The sequence below is a fragment of the Muscardinus avellanarius genome (assembly GCF_963383645.1).
Source record: "Muscardinus avellanarius genome assembly, chromosome: 3".
Classification (NCBI taxonomy): Eukaryota; Metazoa; Chordata; class Mammalia; order Rodentia; family Gliridae; genus Muscardinus; species Muscardinus avellanarius.
Genome location: NC_137788.1, coordinates 2,455,763 through 2,477,354, shown reverse-complemented (window position 1 = coordinate 2,477,354; position 21,592 = coordinate 2,455,763).

Below are 21,592 nucleotides of genomic sequence, written 5' to 3'. Positions count from 1 at the left end.
AGGGATGGAAAAATCTGTGCACTGACCAGAAGAAAAATACATCTCTTTTAAAAAGTGAAGGAGATCGTTAAGACCCAGAGAATGCCCAGAACTAGGTGTGCAAACACCAGGGCTGTACACCAGAGTCCTTTGGGGTGTTTGTTTCTTTGTCCTGGGAGAAATGAACCCAGGATCATTCTACCTTTAAGCTATACCCTCAGACCTTTTTATTTCATTTGTTTTTTGAAACAGGGTCTTGCTAAGTGGCTGAGGCTGACCTCAAACCTGCTATCTTCCTGGCTCAGCCTCCCAAGTACTAGGATTACAAGTATACGCCACCGTGCCCAGGTTTCTTTTTTAACAATTTAACATACATTCACTCTATTTATTTATTTATCCAACCCTTTTTTATTTTCTATTTTGAAACAGGATCTCACTAAGTTGCTGAGGCTGGCCTCAACGCTGTCTCAGCCTCCCAAGTACTGGGATTACAGGCTTGTGCCACCTTGGCCAGGCCGGTTTTCTTGTTTCATTGTTTGTTTGGTTGGTTGGTTTTTGTTTTGTTTTAATGATTTCCTGGAGACCAAATTCAGACCTTTGTGCATCCTAGGCAAGTGCTCTGCCATTGAGCTATACTGGGGGTTCTTCTTCAGCGGTATGTCAACTGTATTTGTTTCTAATATGGCTCTGCTATTTATCAACAGATTGATACATCTTCAATCTGCTCCCATCTGGTTCAGTCTGTGGAGTGGGAGGTTCCTGGGAAGCTACATAAAACCATTTGGCCGCATCTGACCTCTTTGGCCAGCCCTGGCCACACATCACCAGGTCTACACTATCACCACCTCCGACAGAGACCTGGGGTAGAAGGTACACCTCTGTGTGCTGGTGATTGCCTTAGCGCGATCAGTGTTTGTGAGCACCTTCAAGTCATTTCTGCCACACTTTACTATTATTATTATTAAATTTTTATTAACTGTTATTAACCAAAATTTCCCTCAAAACAGAAAGGCCACCATGCAAGGGCAGAGAGGACAAGTGCCTTGTGGCCTCACGGTTCCCTCCAGATGCTCACGGCCTGGGAGCCTTTACCAGCCAGGCCTGCCTGGTGCAAAGTTAACCCGTGCGGCAGCAAGTCCAAGGACTCTTGTGACGTTATCATAACCTCTGCTCTGTGAGGCGGGGCTCAGGTCCCAAACTCAGGAAAGTTTCCATCTGTACTTTGTGAGCTCACCGGGTGGAGGCATGGCGCCAGGTGACCACAACCAGCCTTGCTGGCAGGAATCCTGGCCTCCTCCCCTCCCAGAGCTCCTGCAGCCGAGCGTGTACCCCACAGCATAGCCTCCCCGGGGACCCGCGGGCCCCTGCCCTGCAGCCCAGCACAGACCGCTGTGAAGCTAGGTGTGACGGTGACACTGCGACTTCCCACGCTGGTGTGACGGTGACGCTGCGCCTACCCACGCTGGTGTGACGGTGATGCTGCGCCCTACCCACGCTGGTGGCGCCCGGGTTTCCATGCCTGCCGCTCCTTGTGGTAGTCAGTTCTTTCCTTCTCAGCAGACAGTGTGGAAAAATAATTCGCTCTACTACAGATGTGGAACCTAATCGGGGCCGGGGCCATGCTCTCCCTGGTCAGCCCTTTAGCAAGACAGCTGGCCTCATTATTGAGTCATCCCAGACTGGACAGGGCCCCAGGAGGGCTGTGATGCACACACCCAGCCCTGCCAGCCAGCCCAGTGCCACAGCAGTGCCTCCCTGGGCTGCACCTCAGGAAGGAAAGAGATTCCCCGAGCACAGAACTAAGCCCAGCCCCTCCCCTATGGCACCCCTCCCCCACGGCATTCCCTTCCCCACAGCACCCCCTCCTCCATGGCATCCCCTCCCCCACAGCACCCCACCCTCATGGAGCCCCCTCCTCCACAGCATCCCTCCCCCACAACATCCCCTCCCCCACGGCCCTCCCTCCCCAACATCACCCACCGTCTGAGCTGTAAGGTCAGTGACCATGATTGTCATCCTACAGATGGGGAAGCGGAGGCTCACAGAGGTGAAGTGACTTAGGTGTCGTGCAGTCCTTGAAGCATGAGCAGACACCCCTCTGCCCTGTGGACTAAGGGGGCCCTGGAGGGTCAGTGGAGTTGGAGGTTCATATGGGGGAGTCTTGTCTAGGGGCTGGAGGCTCCACATCCAGGGCCAGGGCATCCAGAAATGCAGGGCAATCTCCTGGCCGGGGCTTCCACCAGCCCTCAGGACAGACGCGGCCCTTGTTACAGGCTCCAGCCATGATGTTTCTCTGTGTGCACAACCTCCGCCTCCCTGGGAAAATGTCTGCATTATAATACTCGAGGGAAAAGGAACTTCATTACACCTAATTAATAAGACATAAATATGGACTCTGAAATCTAATAATATCTGGTTTACACGCTAAAGAGCCTTCAAGGCAACAAGTTCAAGGTCTCCCCACCTTTGGACAGAGCGCAGCGAAGGCTGGAGGCTCCCGGCGGGCCACCTGCATCTCTGGTCCATCACCATCCTCTGCAGGTAGCCCTCACCAAGCACACCAATGATGTGCAAGAAAGAGGATTTCTCCTAGGCGAGACGGATTTTCTTCTGACTTGCATAATGCAAAACAAGGACAAGTCCCCGTGGAGAAGGAAAACCCACTGCCCTTTAGTGGGAGGGGCCGAGGGGACGGCTATTTCGGCGTGGTGAGTGAGCTCTGTGGGTTTGCTGAGAGGACCTGGGAGTAGCTTTGCAGCAGAGTAGAGGCCTGCGCCCCGCAGTGGCTGGCCCTGGAGACTCGTCCCCAGTGGAACCTCAGGACATATGGATGAAAATGGATTAAACCAGCACTGCCTTTACAGGCCCTCTGAGCCTGTTTACAGCGGTCACTCCTGGAAACCCCGACTGTGGCTGGCCCATCCCTCAAGCCCACATTCTCAGCACCTCCCACCCAAATTCTCAAAAGCCTTCCCCTTTGACCACTGTTATGCCACCTGCAGCCGGGCAGGTATTTCCCTGTTCTGCTAACTGTCACGCCTGGAGGGCAGTGCAGGGCACACCGCAGGTGCTGGGGAAAGCTTTGTAACTGAATGGTTGAATGAAATATAAATAAAGAGGCATGCACAGAGCATGGCTGGCAGCCTTCCTCCTACCCTCCGAGGCAGCACTGTGCTGGCGCTCAGCAGCTCCTTTGCCTCTCCCCTTGGCATGTCCTGGGAGTCACCAGGCAGCCATGGCTATGGAAGGCCTCCGGTTTGCAGCCCCTCTATCTCCTAGGGAAGGTCCTGAAGTGTCGTCAGCATATTAGCAAGGACATCGGGGCTTAAAGAACAGCCCAGAGCCATGCCTGCCCTAGAGGCTGGGCCAGAGAGGATTGAAGGGGACACATTCTTGTGCATGTACATGTATGGTTGTGCGTGTGCTCATGTGTGCATTTGTGTGTTTGTACATATGCATGCTGTGTGAGGAGTAGGTGTGCATATGGCACATGTGTGTGCTCACATACATGTAAGAGTGTGCATGTGTGAGGTGTTGACAGCACCCTGCTCCTCGTTTACCCCCAACTTCTTAATATCCTCAGGCCCTATTATGAACCTGAGGGGAGAAAAGGGACCATAGGTACCTGCCCTATAACAGTTCCAGAAGCACCTTTCTCTGGGCAGGTGAGAGCCGGGGCAGCACCACCATCCGCCTGCTCTCGCTGCACCCCCAGGTGTGGGACCCCTGCCTTTCAGCACTTGTTCTAGTCCAAGACCTCCCTTCACTTGAGGCCGCTTCCTCTGCAGGCAAATGTCATGTCATTGACCCCATACAGAGGGCACCCCTCCCCCACCGAGCCAGCCCCACCTGCTGCTCATGGCCCATCTAGGCCAGAGCACCCCCCCCCCGCCCCCGCACAGAGAACTGTCGGGATTGGCAGCTTCAGGCAGCAAAGCTCAACCCACTGCTCTTTTGCCCTTGTTTTAAGGTCACACAAATATTGCTTCTGCGTTTAATCTATGGCTACCCTGGGAAAAAATTAGCAGGTGTTTTCCTCCTTACTTGAGTACAGTCACAATGGGTGATGAGCCTCTGTGGCCAGCTGTGGGTTTCTCCTTATGCATGCCCCCCAAGTCCTCCCAGACACTGTGAGGAACGTGGTTCTGGAACTGTGCAAGGAACCCCAAGCACCCAGCAGCCTGGCGGGGAAGCCTGGGATGGGTGGAAGGGGCTGCTCTCAACCTGGTGCACTGAAGAACTTCCCTTTGCTAAGCTGAGTGCTTGGCAGTGGGGCAGAGTGGTTACACATGTGGACTCTGGAGCTAAGACCCTGGGGCCCAGATCTCACACCAACAACTTACTCTGTGTGCGATCCACTACACCCAAGTCACTTCACCTCTGTGAGTCTCCGCTTCCCAATCTGTAGGTCACTGACCTTACGGGTTATCAGGAGAGCCAAATGAGTTAGTACATACGACACTCCTCTCTGCTTGGCACATGGAGCAGTTGTGTCAATTGTATTAGAAACTCAGGAAGAGACAGACTGGGGCTGGACTGGGTGAAGATGACCACATTTTCTGGCTGGTTCCGAGCCCCAGATCTAGTCTCTGTCCTCTTCGGGAGTCCTTCAGCAGGCCTTTGAACCCAAACCTCTACAAGCTCATGGCCAGCAGGAAAAGGAAGCAGAGGCCAAGAGCTAGATCTTCTTTGATCTTTATTTAAAGGAGGATTTGAAACTCCTGCAGAACCAAAAAGCCTAAAGTGAGGCTACTGTAGGGATGGGCTTTTTTAAGCAGACAGATCAAAGGGGGAGGTAGCTCCTGATGCTACCGACATCTGAAGCCACCCTATAACCACTCTCCAGACTGCCTGCAGGTCGGCAGAGGATGCGTGCTGCATTGTCAAAGCTGTGTGCTCGCCAGGTGAGGGAACCACAGAGCTTGGTGCCTTCCCCACGGACCAGGAGAAGGAAAAGAAGCAGCTTCCACTGAGGGCCAAGGTGTGCCCCATAAAAGGCCAGAGTGGACATGTGTCACCCCAAGAATCCCCATGACAAGCCTAAGAGGAGGAGAATGCTATGCCCTCGTTTTAAATAAAAAGCTGGGCTCAGGGAGACTTGGTGGCTCATCCAAAGTCGCACCATTCAACAAACAGGCAACCAAGAGTCAAATCCAGGTCCATTCCCAGTACACACTATCTTCCCCCTGACCCCTAGAGAAGCAACCTTGGGCTGTGAGCTCTTGGAGAATTCAAAGATAACTCAGGAATTGTTTACATCCTCTAATCCTATGAGCCCTCATTTTCCCTAAATGGTGTCCAGGTAAACAAAAGCAAAACGTTTACCACAACTGCCCCTGCACATGATGTGGGTTCAGGAAGCCTCGGACCAGGGGCCACTTGATCACCAATTGTCCCCTCATCCTATGTGGTCTCCATGTCCTCCATATCAGGCTGTGCGGTCCCTTCTGTGGTAAGGCCTCTGCATCAGTAAGGTCAAGACTGCAGTATATTTTCAGCAAGCCACATGCAGCCCCTGGCCAGTGTTCCTGTGCCCTTCATTCATGAAAGGTGAGCATTCTCTCTCTTCTACTGCTAGGGAGACCAATAACTCCAGGGCGATACAGGCAATAGAGAAAACTAGGGCAGACTTCTCAGAAATGTAAGAAAAAGAAATACCCTTCATAGGTGAGCTGCTTAAACTGTCCCACAGGGGAGCTCTTTGTTTTGATGAAACAGCTAAGGTCTGTCTCCAGGAGCCCAAACTGAGAAAACTGGGGCAGGCACTATTTATCCCAGCCAGAGATTACAGCATCCTGGCCTGACACCCCCTGAGGTTCCAGCAGATTACTCGACTGAAATACAAAACTAGGAGTCAACATGGTGTTTTCCTCACTCTTCATGTAGCAGCTGGCCAACCGTGTTTTCCTGTACAAACAGGAGCTGGCAGGCAGATTACAAACAGGTGCCTGGCTGCTGTGCTGCCCTCAGCTCTCTGGGCTCAGGTGTTGCACACACACACACACACACACACACACACACACACACACACACACACACAATAATGCAAATCTGTAAGGACTTAGGAGTTGTGTTAAAGTCCCAGGCTATAGGTAAAGAAAATTAGTATTTTGTAACAGGACGTGGAACCTGGCAGGCAAGGTTTCAGGCTGTAGAGAAGGTTCACAAGCATGTGGAACCATTCTGGATCCAAGTCAACACCCTGTTTGGTGAAGTGGGCACAGGTGATATTCCTCCACACTAGCCCCTTGGCCCACCAAACTTCAGCACCATGGGGCCGGACAGTTCCCAGGCAGTGTGCTTCGGCACCACGCGGGCGGACAGCTCCCGATCTCAGGCTCATTGTGTGAATGGAGCTCCCTGGGAAACAATGGAGGCCACTTTGCCCTAGTGCCGTGGTTTGGATCTGGGGTGTCCCCAAAGGCTCGTGTGCTGAAAACTTCATCGTCAGCGTAGCAGATGCCAGAGGTGGACCTTTTGGGAAGTGACTGGATAATGAGGGGTGGAAGTTGATGGATAAATGGCCCAGCCTCACTTTCTGCAGAGAGGAAATCATGAGAGGTATTTTACACAATTCCCTGTGGGTATAGAGTCTGCAATAAAATCGACACTCAGTTGAGCACAACTTCAATCATCTCAGTAGAAAGTTTCTGGATTGTATTTTCCTCCTGCCCTATTCCATTCCATTGCTACCATCTCCCCATTATAGTAGCTGCATCTAAAAACTTGTGATCTTAGGCGATGGTTCTCACTTAAGTTACATCACTCAGGTTAATATGTGAAGAGTCAACGTCTCTTAGGTGGCGACAAGGGTGATGGAGATCCCTTCGCAGAATCCAAGTTTATTATCTACGGTGTTCTGGAGCAAGATACTGGCTAGGCAATGAGAGGAAAAGCATTAGCTGATGCAGTAACTAGCACCACGGGGGGTGGAAGCAATGGCAGGGATAAGGATGGGAGAGTTTTGTTAACTGCCTTAGACTTGATGACAGAATGGCAAGCTCAGGCCAGCCAATTACCAGCTGCAGGCATGCTGTCAAAGCTGGAATGCCTTCATGGTAGCATTTAAAGCAACCTCCATCTCCTGCAGCCAAAGGGCAGATGGTGCTGAAAATCAGGCCTGTAATTAAATCTAAGTGTGGACAAACTATAAAAGAGGCCAAATGCATAGCCTTGACAGGTCTTTTGGGCTAATTTTAGATACCGATAGAGAAGGAGTGGGACCCTGAGTCCAGGAGACATTTGTGTGAGTACACCTAAGAATCTTGGGCCTTATCTGCTGAACCTTCCAGCTGAAGAGAAAAAATGTTCCATTCCCTTTTTCCAGAAAAGGACCTCCTCTTAATTGGTGGTGATGAAAAGACAAGACTCGGCCTGATAGTGCCCATAAAATGATGCTTTCTCCCCCTCGGTATTTCCTGTCCCTCTCTCATTACCTCCTGACCAGTAACTACTGTCAGTTATCAACACAGTCCATTCAGGCTCTAAGAACCCCAGAAACAGTATTAGAGAGCTGCCTACTTTCAATTATGATCTCTGGAGACCAGCAGCAGCAGCAGAAGCAGCAAAACTAGCTGTTCACAAGCCCTCCAGGATTGAAACTTTTCTTAGAGAGTTCAACAATTCAACAGTGATTATTCTGTGACAGAGTGGACATAACTCAGGGGCATGCAAAGCTGGAGAGTCAAGGGGTAGACTGTAGCAGGCACCCCCTTGGCATTCCCAATTTCAGCACCCTTCTCATGGAAGGCTCCAGGAGTGCACATTTATGGGATCCTGCTTCAAGCCTGTGCTACTTTTAACTCTCTCCTTTCCTGCACCAACACTTTCTCCAAAGTTACAGAGTAATTCACACAGGGACGATTCTCACATGATGAAGACTGGGAGTTGATGGGTAAATACATCCACTTTCCATTCTTCAAGAGCAATTTCTCAAGATGCCTCAGAGGGGCCCCCGGAGAACTGAAATCCAGTTGCCCACTGTGGTAACTCCACAATCTTGTATTTGCCTTTCCTTTCTGTTCCACTTTATTTATTTTCATTAATAAAAATTATATTTCCTTCTCTTTAGTTATTTTCCCTATCTTCCTGTTCCATTCCCACTGATCTCCTCTCTCACTTCCAGAGAATCTGTGCTCAATCTCCCTGTACCGAAGCCCTTGTCTTGGATGTAATCATGACATCAGGTATGTTTCTACTCTGTGTATTGGCCAAGGGGACACTCATGGCACGCAAGTTTCTGTCCAGGCGAAAGAAGAGGCAGGAGACCTTGAGTAGCCCACACTCTGATCAAGTGACACATTGGTAGGTAAGTGATTCAAGAGATTTTCATTCTCGGACCTTAATTATCAGAGATGTAAAACACAAGAAGATGCCGGGCGTGATGGTGCTTGCAATCCCAGCATTCGGGAGCCTGAGACCAGAGGATTGCAGTTCGCGGACACCCTCAGCTACTTAGTGAGGCTCTTTGTAACTCAGTGAGACCCGGTTTCCAAAGAAATAATAAAAAATAGGGCTGGGGGTGTAGGTCAGAGGTAGAATGCCCCTGGGTTCCATCCCTAGTACCGCAAATAAAAACACAAGACATTAAGTCATTACAATAGTTGACATTAAGTCATGACAATACTTAACATTTTCAGCTTACCTTGGTTTGCTTTGGTTCAACAACCCCTCCTGAAGTGGACCCTCCCACTTCTATGACCTACCTATATCCTTCCCAGTTCCCTCATGTCCAATCATGGAAAGTGATATAATTCCTTTCATGATTCAAATTCTCCCACCTCCTGGCCCAAGCCCCAGACTGAGCTACCTGAAGGAACCCTTTGCCGACCTATGGCCATCCTGGGACCATTCTTACTCAGGATCTTCCTTGTCTAAAAGTCCTTGTGTGGGATACCTATGGCCATTATGACCACCTTCTGACATTATCTATGGGCTTGAGTACCTGGGCCCTGGGACATCACCTCCCACTGTCAACTCAAGGATCTACTCAAGGATGACTGTGTAGAGCTTGGCCCTGGGAAGGTCCTCAGATCCCCACGTTCCCAGATTCAGATTCTTCAGGTACTTGAAGATCATCACCCAGCTCAGCAGAGAAGTCGGCCACGCTGTTGACAAGCTGCAGAGCTCAGATTGTTCTTACCACCTCCTTTCCATCTCACTCACTGAACATCCCCCATGTCGCCTTTCTCTCTTCTGACAGCACAATTTGGTGCAGAGAAGTTTCTCATTTTGGTGTAGCCCAGGGAATCTGGCATGAATTTTTAAGCCTAACTCTCAACAAATTATTGACCCCTCTGTGGCATCCCAGTCTGGGCTGAGGGTTCAGAGACCCAGGGCTACCTAATGTCTGCAGGGTGCACAGACTCACAAATAGACTAATGTCTCTATTTCTGTTTTTGTTTTGTTTTGTTGTACTAGGGATTAAATCCAGGGGCATTCTACCTCTGAGCTACACCTCAGCCCTATTTATTTATCATTTCTTTTGAAACAGGTTCTCACTAATTTGTGAAGGCCTCACCAAATTGCTGAGGCTGGCCTTGAGCTTGTGATCCTTCTGCCTCAGCCTCCCAAGTACTAGGAATACAGGCATGTGCCACCATGCCCGGCTCACACCTTTATTCTTAACACCTGACACAAAGCTTTCTGTAAAACATGGGCATGCAAAGATGTGGATGGGGAAAGAGAAAAAGATATAGATATAGTTAGAGAGAAAGAGAGAGAGAGAGAGAGAGAGAGAGAGAGAGAGAGAGAGCTGATAAAAGCTGCCTGGGGGGTTAGGGGGCAGCCATTGGCAGAGGAAACACTTAGGTGGAGCCTAGAAAAAAGGTGAGTGGGTTCCCAAGCAGATCCAGAGGCAGCCGAGAGAAATGGCTTACTAACCCAAGAGTCAAAAAACCTTCCTTTCCATACTCTTTCCTACAGCCAAAAGGAATGCCAGGATATCCCAGGCCTCTGGGGCCAAAGGTAGTGCTGTCAGCTCTGCCTGGCACTCAAAGTCAAATCCAGGGCCCCCACAGAGCAGGAGAGCTGGGGAGTGGCCAGATGGACTCAGAGACCCCAGAGCTTCCCATGACCTATCCCGTCTCCCTGGAGATCCCTTAACCTGGGCCAGGACCACAGTGGGATCCGATCTGAGACCTTCCTCCCCGCCCACCCATCAGGAATGTGAAAGAGGAAAATGGCCCATTTGTATTCATAAGACTATTGTTCAGAAGATTAATTAAAAGACAAGATTATTTTTAACCATCTGCACTCATTTAGGAAAATAATTTAGAAATATAATTGTATTATCTGTAACTGAGGAATGCACACAGACCCCTCTCGGAATCAGAATATTAATATCTCTCCAAAAGACTCTGCAACTTAAGTAAATCATTGCTGCCACTCCTCCTAAATTAGCCTAATTAAATGAGGGTAATTTAAAATGCTTGGCTTGTGGGGGTATCGACAGTCATATACAGTGAGAAGATGGGCGTTCTCCCCCCTAAGTTTGGGGAAACCATGTTTCCAACAGACAGGCAGAGAAGCTGCTGCTCTGCCCAGGCCCGGGCCACTCCAGGCTGGGATTCCAGACATGGGCAGGATGGATGCTCAGGATGTGAATAATGCATCAGGGAAATCAGGTCAGCATCGAGCCTGGGGAGGGAGGGCACCAGCGCCCGCAGCCCAGGGCCAGCATCCTCTGAGGTGCTTCCACCTCGGTGGCTTCTCAGAGCTTGGAGTTGGTGACCCAGAACCTCTGTCCCCAGGGGGCCAACAGAAATTGTCAGCCCTCAGCATAGCTAAACTAGACCCTTGTTGAAAGACACAAAATTTAAAAAAAAAAAAAACCTCACTGGATGTAGGAAAGGTAGGTTAGGCTGGTGTCTGGGCAGAAGTGGCCACAGGCAACCCTTGCAGTCCCCGGGCTGGGCCTGGATTGATGCTGGCAGGGCAGCCACCCTGTGGACATTGTCTGGTCTCTTGTCAAGCTCCACCCCAGGATAGAAGCCCCACAGCAACCATCACAGGGCTGGAGAGAGGATTTTACACATGTCATGGCCGGGGCAGTGCAGAGAAAGAGGGCCTCTCCAAGCTGAACAAGGGCATGGTTTCTGTTAAGTTCCTTCTGCTCTGAGGGCCCCTGCCAGGAAGACTTTCCTCCAGAGTCCTCCCACGGCCTCAGCACCAGGACATCCACAGACTTCCTCCTCCACATTGGTGTGCACACAGCCAGGAACGCTGCCGAGTGAGGAATGGAAAGTGGTGTACACCTTCAAACAGCCATCTGTGTGCATGCATGCTTATGAGCATGTATCTCCATGAGCACTCATGTTTGGCACACACACACACACACACACACACACTCACACACACACTCACAAGCATGCACAGAGACTTTGAAGAGAGAGTTCAAATCCTGTTGCTGGCCAGGGATGTAATCCCAGTACTTGGGAGGCTGAGAGAGAAGGATTGCAAGTTTGAGGCTAGCCTCAGCAACTTAGCGGGACCCTATTTCAAAATCAAAAATAAAATAGAGCTGAGGGTGTAACCTGGAGGTAGAATGTCCCTGGGTTCAGTCCCCAGTACCACATGTACATGCAACACACACACACACACACACACACACACACACACACACAGACTGTTGCTGATGTGTATTATCTGTAGGACTCTGGGCAAGTTTTGAAAACTTTTGACTCATCTGCAAAAGGTGGGCAATACACCTGCCTCCCGGGACTGGAGGATAAGAACTATGAATTCTTCAGGCTGAACTGCTTCCAGTCAGCTCCATGGGTGGGTAGCATGCTGACCCTAAGCCCCTTCCTCTCTCCCCTGCTCACACTTTTGCACCCCTCCACTGTGAGGATGGTAGACCATGCCCCACCAAGCACCACTGGTACCCCTGAAGGAGAGCGACTGTTAGCATATAAGCATCAAGTCTGCTCTGTAAAGGGCCAGGGAGGAGCTCAGAGGCAATAGGCAGCGTGGACAGTGTTGCCGCTGACCCCCACCAGGGCAGCAGTATCCCAAGGGGGCCCCGCCCACCAGATGCCCTGCATCCCCAGATCACAGCATCCCCTGAGATGTTCTGTGAGAACACTTAGTCTAGAACAAGGGAGAGCCAAAGCCTGCACCATGCCCCTGCCTCACACGCTGAGCGACGCGTTCTGAAGCCCCTCGGTCTTCCTGAGCCTTCTTGCTCACCCAGGCCCGCAGGCTCCTTCTTGCATTAGGCTCACGTCTCCCATGGGGCTCACCTGCTTCTGCTCTTGGGCCTCAGAGTGATGTGCACACACGTTTCAAGCACACAGAATCCACACTCTATACTGAGCACCTCTAGGGCAGCTAGAGGGAAGGCTACCTTGTGACCCAACTCTCACCTCCAAGATTGGCAGGTCAAGGGAGACAGCACAGGGAAAGTAAAATATAAGCCATGACATAACCCAGAGCATGGATACCTAGGCTTTCAGAGGTGGAGCCAAGAAGGTCCAGGGCAGAGGGGCAAGGAGTCTGGAATCAAGTAAGTGTGGGTGATGGCAGAGCAGCCAAGTGCCTGGGCCCCTGTCTCCTTATATTGGAACATAATGGACCCTTCTTCAATGTAAAACCATCAACTCCCAGGTGAGTAGACCGAGGCCAGGGGACTGCAGATCTCAAGGTCAGGTTCACGTCCCTAAGTCCTCGCTTCCCTTCGTTGAGTTGTCCATGGGGAAGGGAATTTCCCAACTTGCTGGAGCCATCCCCATACGAGCCACCACCTGCCGGAGCCTGCCGGCAAAACTATGGGCTCTGTAGAGAGGCGTGAAGATGAAGAATTTAACTCTAAGAATTTGATTCTCAGAATATTTAATTTATTCTAATGTGGGGGAGCCACCAGCCTACTATCTCTACTGGCCGACCCCTGCTCCTGGATCAATATTTCTACTGGTCAACAACTACTCCTGGGTCAGTGTTCTCTATTGCGCTGGCAACGCTGGGTTTGTTTTCCAGAGGTATTTATACAGTTACAGGTCAATCAACATCCTCGTGCTACCACCACCAGAATACAATAAAGACCAATCCAGAGCACATACATTACAGGTAGGTTAATCAGCACCCTCGTGCCATCACCACCTGATCTTCTCCCAGACGTTTTACTTTGAACTTTCCATGACCCCAAACCTTGTTGACTCTGGGTGAAGGACAGTCAGCTGAGTCAGAAGCATTAATTAAAGGGAAAGCCTCAATGGCTCCCCACACCAACTCACCATCCGGGGGCTGATCTTGCACCAGGAAGCACTTCCTCTGCCCACTAAGACCCTCACTGGGGGTTTCAGGAGCTCTCTGCAAGACCCGAGTGTGATTGAGCCCCACTGGGACCCTGGCAGAGCCACCCTGAGAGCCTCTCCTTTGCTCACCCCTGTCCAACCACACACCAACGTCCACTAAAACCACCCATTCATTCATTAGCCCAACAGACATGTGGCAAGTGCCCCTGCCCATACTGGGCCAGCCTTGGGCTGGGAAGTGGGGATACAGTGGCCCAGCCTCATCTACTCTGCAAGGGAACTTCTTTTTGCCTGATTCTTAAGATGTCTGCAGAGCTCATGACCACATATCCTTCCATTGCAACAGCCCCCTCCCCGGCTGCAGTGACTCCCAGATCTCCTTACTAAATCCAGGCTTGTTTCTTAGTGATGGTGGCTGAAGTCCCTCTAGGGAGGAGACCTGTGCAGAGGAGCTGGCCATGAAGAGATCTGAGATGAGGACGGTCTGGGCAGTAGGAGGAAGCCATAGGGATGAAGCACAGGGTCGAATGAAGGGTGAGAGGAGGCAGGTGTAAGGAAGCCAGAGGCTTTGCGTACAACCCAGGGAGGGAGGATGCAGGGGTCCCATAATCCAAAGCATCACTGGGGCAGCCAGGGAGACCATCCAGGTGTTCCAAGTCAGTCAAGAGCAGGTAGAGCCGTGGACCAGTGGGGATGGAGAAAAAACTTCAGAAATTACTTTAGAGATGGGGGGAAGAGGAAGAAGAAACAGTGACCACATGTTTGGAATGACAAGCTGAAAATGTGGCCATCACATGGTGTCTGCCACAGCCAGGATGCAAAGTTGTGCTGCTATAACAAAAACAGCCAAGCTGGGTGCTATAGTGAGTACTTAAAATGCCAGTACTTGGGGTTAGACTGAGGCAGGAGGATTGCAGGTTCAAGGCCAGCCTCAGACACTTAGAAAGATCCTTTTTAAAAGTAAAAAATAAAGAAGGGCTGAGGGTGTAGTTCAAAGGTAAAATGCCCCTGAGTTCAAGCCCTATTACCACACACCAAAAAAAAATGTAGAAAGGCTTTCTTTTCAAGAAGCAGGAATTTAATAAAACAAGCCAAATCCCTATCATCACCAGACTGCTCACTCTCCCTTCAAATCTTTCTTCCCCTTTGCTGCAACGGACGCAGAGCTACAGAGCCTGGGTCAGCAGAGATGTCCAGGGCTCTGCTGGCCAGCACACTGGCGAGCTTACCAATGTGAAAAACATCTTCAGTGTCCAGTGCAGATCCGGCCTGGAGCCATGGGGGAAGAGGGCCTCCTCTCTCTCCACTTCTTGGCCCTGTGGTGCAAGCATCCCTGTTTCATCATGTCCTCTCTGTCACGGTGTCCTGTTTTTCCCCAGTCCCAAAATGTCAGGACCAAGTGAACGTCTTCCCATTGAGCTCACTGATGATCTTGATGAGGCAGCCACTCACCTCGATGCCCACACTGCCCAGAATATTCTCGATGACCTCAGTGCAGGGGGAGGGGTGGCCCCCGAGGGCGGCCAGCAGGTAGGAGGCGATATGGCAGGTGTCAGTAGTGGTGGACAGGCCCCACACACACAAGACCTGGGTGGGTAGCGAAAAGGCCAACGAAGGCTCAAAACACTGGATTATTATTTTAATTTTGGGTACCGAGGATTGAGCCCAAGGACATTCTACTCCTGAGCCACACCCCCAGCTCTATTTTATTTTTTATTTTGAAACAGGGTTTTGCTAATTTTCTGGGACTTCCCTCAGCAATCCTCCCGTCTCAACCTCCCAAGTAATGGGATGACAGACGCGCACCATCACACCTGGCTCTAAAAGTGGGGATAACAGCGTGCGGGAACCCTGAAGGAGCGGCCCCGAGAGAGGTGTGTTGCCAGCTCTCTATCACTGTGATGAAATGCCCAAGACAAACAACCTACAAAGAGGGCGGGCTCATCTTGGCTCACGGTTTCAGAGGTGCGGTCCCTGGTCACTTGGTCCTGACATTTGGGGACTGTGGAAACACAGGACACCGTGACAGAGAGGACATGATGAAACAGGGATGCTTGCACCGCAGGGCCAAGAAGTGGAGAGAGAGGATGCCCTCTTCCCCCATGGCTCCAGGCCGGATCTGCACTGAGGGGCCCTGACATGCAGCCTGGGGAGCGGGAGCAGAGTGTCATCCTCTGGTGGTGGATGAGGTCTTCGGGTGGCCCCCAGGGCTTCTCCTGAGAGTGGCTGTGGGCGCTGCAGACAGCAGACACATACGGGCTTCCCACTATCCCCACACTTTGGGTTTCCTAAGTTGATCTTCACACAGCCACTGATTTTCCTGAATCAAATTTCTCTCTTCTCCTTCTCCTTCTCCTTCTCCTCTTTCTCTTCTCTTCTCTTCTCTTTCTCTTCCTCTCTCTCCCTCCCTCTCTCTCTCGTTACAAACCTGAGTACCCTGTTCTCCTGCCAACACTAGACAGGTATGTCTATGCAGAGGAGGGCAGAGACACACCGCAGACACCCTGTGCTGGGAGAACCCTCCAGGAGTAATAAAGGGGACAGGAAAAGGAAAAGAGAGGCTCTGTGGCTCTCCAGTAGACCCCAAATCCAGGGCTAACTTTGAACCCTGAGTCCCACAGACTTCTGTGTTGAGACCCTGGCCCCCAGGGCCACAGCATTAAGAGGCAGGAATTCCAGGGGACAGAGCCCTCATGGGGGATCAGCACCCTGGTAAGAGACACGGGAGACCTTGCTCTTTCTCTCTCTACATGTGATGATACTAGAAGGCGCCATCTGCAAGCCAAGAATGGGTCCCCAGACACTGATTCTGCCTTGATCTTGCGTCTCTAGCCTCCAGGGCTATGAGGAGTAAGACTGTGCTTTATAAGAAGGGCAATTTGAAGGCAGTTTGTTATAGCAGCTGGAGCTTGCTAAGACGATGGTATTCACCCTCTACAATGGCAGCAGCTGAAGATACCTGCCCCAGCATCCCCTGTAGACTTGTGTCCATGTGACCAGATTCTGGCCAGCACCGTAGGAACAGAAGTGATGTGTACAGCAGCCAGCCATGTCCCCAAATGGGAAGATATAGCTCTCCCCTTCTTTCCTCTTGTCACTGGCTGGGATGTAGCAATGAAGGCAGGAGCTGGAGCAACCGCATTGGACCTCGGGACAGCACAGAAGAACAGAGAGATGAAAGCAAAATGGCCCCTGTGTGCAGCTGCCAGGCAAGGCTTGTGCTTGGACAGTTAACTGAGAGAGAAGAAAACGCCTGCGCTGTTTCAGCCACTGTGATAATCCTCCTGCGTGATGGCAGCTGGAGACTGCCTTTTAACTCGCACAGAGAAGATTCACACACTCGGCGGCTTAGAAGTTCTTTGCAGAGACAGAAACTCGGGCATTCTATTTCTGGCGTCTTGTTTGCTTGTTTTACTTTATTGTCCTTTGGGAGTGCTTTTGCAAATCCCTCTTTCAGGAGAAAAAAAAACAGTGTAAGTCATCAACACGTAACGCAAAGTGTCTACTAGTATATTTGTGGAAATAACGCCAACTGTTCTAGCAAAACCAATCCCAAGATGCATGATAGCTTAACACAATAAGTACTTTGTTTTGTGCCCAAATACAGTCCAAATAGATTCTCCTGGCCAGGGATGACCCGGGATGATGCTACTTCTGCCCATTCTTGCTGGATCCCCTCTATTCAATCCCCAGATGAGGAAAGATAAAAAGATGTGCAGGTACCCCACAGCCTGTGATGGGCTAACCTGATCACAAGCAGGCAACACATTGAATACACCTGTCCCACCAGACGTCACAACTCAGCCTTACCTGCCTTAAAAGTGCTCAGAACTTACCTTAGCCCACAGTTGGGGAAGCCGTCCAACTCCCTCTTTTATGATAACATATTGAATATCTCATACACACACAGATGGTCATCTTCTAGTGAGGGCAGGGTGTAGAAATACAGTATCTAAAAGTCCCTCACAGCGCAGAAGGCCGCACAGTGACAGCTGCTCCCAGAGTGAGCGCAAGGCTGACTGAGAGCTGAGGCTCTGCAGACCCCTGTATTGCAAGAAGGCGTTGTATCTACCAGGTGTCACTAGCTGGGAAAAGATCAACGCCCAGAATTCAAAGCAGCTTCACCAAGCGCGGATCACTTTCCACCACCATGAAGTTGTAAGTCAGAGCGCCACACATCAGAGAGCATATGTGCAGTGCAGTGGGGCCCGGGAGTGACACAGGTCACTTCTACCCACCTTCCTGTGTCTGCAACTCAGTCACGCGAGCCACCTGGAGCCACAGAGGAGGAGGACGGGATTCCTACCTGGAAAGCCAATTCCTAGCAGCATCTCTATGGTTCAGACAGAATGTAGTTCCCTGACATACGGCCAGCTGTCTGCCGGGACTACCAAAAACAGAGGCTGTGCCAGCAGTTTCTAATCCCAGCATTTGGGAGGCAGAGACCAGAGGATCACAGTTCACAGAAAGTCCCAGCTATTTAATGAGGCCCTTAGCAATTCAGTGAGACCCTGTTTCAAAAATTAAAAAAAAGACTAAAAACTAGGGCTGGGGTGTAACTCAGAGGAGCAATGCCCTGAGTGTATATACACGCCTGTAATCCACAATCCACTACTTGGGATGCTGAGACAGAAAGATCACAAGTTCAAAGCCAGCCTCAGCAACTTAGTAAGAACCTGTTTCAAAATAAAAAATAAAAAGGGCTTGGGAGTGTAGCTCAGAGGTAGAATGCCCCAGGTTTCAGTCCCCAGTACACCCAATAATATATACATGTAAAATAAATAAAATATATAAAAACATGTTTATTCATGTGAGCATCAAGTGGCATCAACTCCCCATTATTTGCACAAAATAGGAAAGAAAGAGCCAGGTGTAGTGGCACGTTCCTGCAATCCCAGGACTTGGGAGAGTGAGACAGGAGGATCACGGGCTTGAAGCAACCCTCAACAACTTAACAAACACCCTCAGCAACTTAGCAAAACCCTGTTTACAAATAACAAAGACCCAGCCGGGCGTGGTGGCGCACGCTTGTAATCCCAGCACTTGGGAGGCTGTGACAGGAGGATTGCGCAGGTTCGAAGCCAGCCTCGGCTACTTAGTGAGGCTCTCAGCAACTTAGTGAGACCCTGTTTCCAAATAAAAAATACAAAATAGGTCTGGGAGTGTAGCCCAAAGGTAGAAAGCCTCTGGGTTCCATCTCCAGCACCACAAAAAAAAACTAATAATAATAACAAAAACCCTCAGCAACTTAGCAAAGCCTTGTTTAAAAAATAAAAAGGGAGCCAGGCATGGCGGTGGCGCAAGCTGGTAATCCCAGCCTTTGTGAGGCTGAGACAGGAGGATCGCGGTTCGAGGACAGCCTCAGCTACTTAGTGAGGCCTTTTGCAACTTAGTGGGACCCTGTTTCAAAATAAAGAATAAGAAATAGGGCTGGGGTGTAGCTCACAGGCAGAATGTCCCTGTTCCATCCCCAGCACTGCAAAAAATAAAAATAAAAAGGGCTGGGGTTGTATCTCGGAGGTAGAACATCCCTGAGTTCAATCTTCAGCACCAAAAAGAAATAAAGAACGGCAGAGGCTGAGAAGTCACCCAAGCATAGTGCCCCTTGGCTGAGAACAGAGAAGTGTGTCTGGCGGCCGGCTCAGAGCCGCGATCTGCTGTGCTGTTCCCCCAGGGGAGAAAGAGGGGCCGGTCCTTCACCAAGTGCCTGGAACACACCATGTAAAGGAGGAGGAGTCCGCCTGGGGCCACCCTGTGGTGATGCTTTCACGCTGAAAGTGCTACCAGCAGGGTCTGAGGTGATCTCTCCAAGAGGACAATGGGGCCTCAGCACTGACCCAAGTGGGCTCTTGACCTCCTCCACACTGAAATCAAGGCACAAGCCAAAATTGATTAAAGAATAGCAAAGGTGGACACACCCCATAGGCAGGGTGTTCTCTGATTGTTTATATCATTTTGGGAGTGGAAAGAATCTGCAGGTTCCCAAGGACGATTCTTTGAAAGTCCATCGTTTGAGATTTGAGGTTCAGAACGCTTCTTGGTCAAGCGGTGCAGCCAAAAATCAGTTGTGGGTGCAGCGCGTACCTGTGGTTCGCGTGCTCAGATCCCATCCTCCAGTGGTCCTGAGCTCACACCCCAAGGCCATGCTGGCACTTGGTGAAGGACCGGCCCCTCTTGCTCCCCTGGGGGACAGCACAGCAGATCGCGGCTCTGAGCCAGCCGCCAGACACACTTCTCTGTTCTCAGCCAAGGGGCACTATGCTTGGGTGACTTCTCAGCCTCTGCCGTTCTTTATTTCTTTTTGGTGCTGAAGATTGAACTCAGGGATGTTCTACCTCCAAGATACAACCCCAGCCCTTTTTATTTTTTGCAGTGCTGGGGATGGAACAGGGACATTCTATCTCCGAGCTACACCCCTAGCCCTATTTTTTATTCTCTATTTTGAAGCAGGGTCCCACTGAGTTGCAAAAGGCCTCACTAAGTAGCTATGGCCTCCCTGGCCAGGCGCTGCAAACACCCTACAAACCTCACCGAGCCGGCTCACCGTCACCTGGCCTGTCTCCCCCGAGGATGCCCCGGTGCAGTTCCCTTCTGTCCTCCGCCCTCAGAGTCCCCACCCCAAGGAGGAGCAGAGGAGGCAACCGCAGAGGGGCTTGAGAACTTGCAACGCATTAGATGAGGTGCACCTGCTGCCGCTGACTGAGGGAGTCGGGGAGTCGAGAGATAAGGGCTGTGATGGGGACAGTTCCAGGGACAGAGGCCCCACCCTGACCAGGAGAGAAAGAGTCTGTGGCCCAAGTTTCCGGAGAGCCATGCCCTGCTTCACACTGTACAAGATGGTGCCCGCTGCCAGCCCCTAGGGTGAACGCAGAGGTGATGAAGGAGATTGAGATTCTGAGCATCCATCTAGCAAGGGAGACAGATGACCCGCAATCAGACAGACAGACAGGTTGTGCACTGGTTTTATGACAAAGGAAAGAAAAGATTAAGACTGAGGAGGGCGGGGAGAGGCAGGTCTGCAGCTGTGGCAGCCGGCAGCCGATGAGCCTTGGGGGAGGGGAAGGGGCCTGAGCAAGAGACAGAAGGAAGCCGGGCGTGGTGGCGCACGCGTGTGTTCCCAGCATTCAGGAGGCTGAGACAGGAGGATCACGGTTCTTAGACAGCCTCGGTTTCTTAGTGAGGCCCTCTGCAACTCAGTGAGACCCTTTTTCAAAATAAAGAAGAAAAAAATAGGGCTGGGGGTGTAGCTCAGAGGTACAATGCCCCTGGGTTCCATCCCCAATACCGAGAGAGAGAGAGAGAGAGAGAGAGAGAGAGAGAGAGAGAGAGAGAGAGAGAGAGAGAGAAGAGAGAGACTGGAGGAGCCCAGGGAGGGATAGCTGGGGAGGAGTGGTGAAGCCTGAAGCCTGGTGAACTTTGTCCTGGAATACTGGAAATAATGCACTCAGAATTAGTTGGGAAGTGTTCTTTTCCTCTTCTTTCTGAATTTGTGTTTGGGTTTTTTTGTTGTTGTTGTTGTTGTTTTTTTTTTTTTTTCTTTGACTGGAGGTCAAACCTACGGGCATTCTACCTCTGCGCTACACCCCCAGCCCTTTTTATTTTTTTATTTTGAAACAAAATTGAGCTAAGTTGCTGAAACTGGCCTGGAACCCACAGCCTCTCCGTCGGCCTCCCGAGCCCTGGGGTGACTGTTACACGCAGCTGCGCCGGTCTTCTTGTATCCCCTCTTTACACATGTGGCAGGACGCAGCTGTCTGGCCAAGGCCCGGGAAGGTGTGTGTGCCACAGGTGCCGAGTTGGGCAACCACGAGGTCGGTTGCTGTCACTGCTGGGCGGCAGCCATGTGCAGAGCGTGGAGAACATTGTACGGAGACAGGTGTCGGATCCATCTGTGCTGTCAAGGAGCCGCGGCGCGCAGCCTGGAGGCCGGAGGGTGGGCATTGCTGCAGGGTGGGCTCTTTCGGCACCACATGAATTTATCAAGGTGAGCTGTGGGACTCGGGTCCCCTTGGTGGAATCCAGGGTCAAGACCTTGAATCACCCAAGGTCAACCCGGAGCAAGGTCCCCAAACCTGGGGACACCGCCTGCCCACCCAGCTTCCCTCCCCTAGCCCCCAGGGATGTCCCCGCTGGCGGGCTCCTGAAGAGGTGTGTGTTTTGTGCCATATGGAAGAAAGCCACGCTCACTGCAAAACCACCACAGCCCCTTCAAGCCATCAGAGCTGCTGCGTGCAGAGTGAAAGGGAGAAAAAAAGATAATTTACAATTGCAAATTGGAACTCCTCTCCCCGGCCGGCGTGATAATGTAGCTCAGGAGACAGATGGCGAGGAAGTGTTCCAGGAACGTGTTTTAACACATC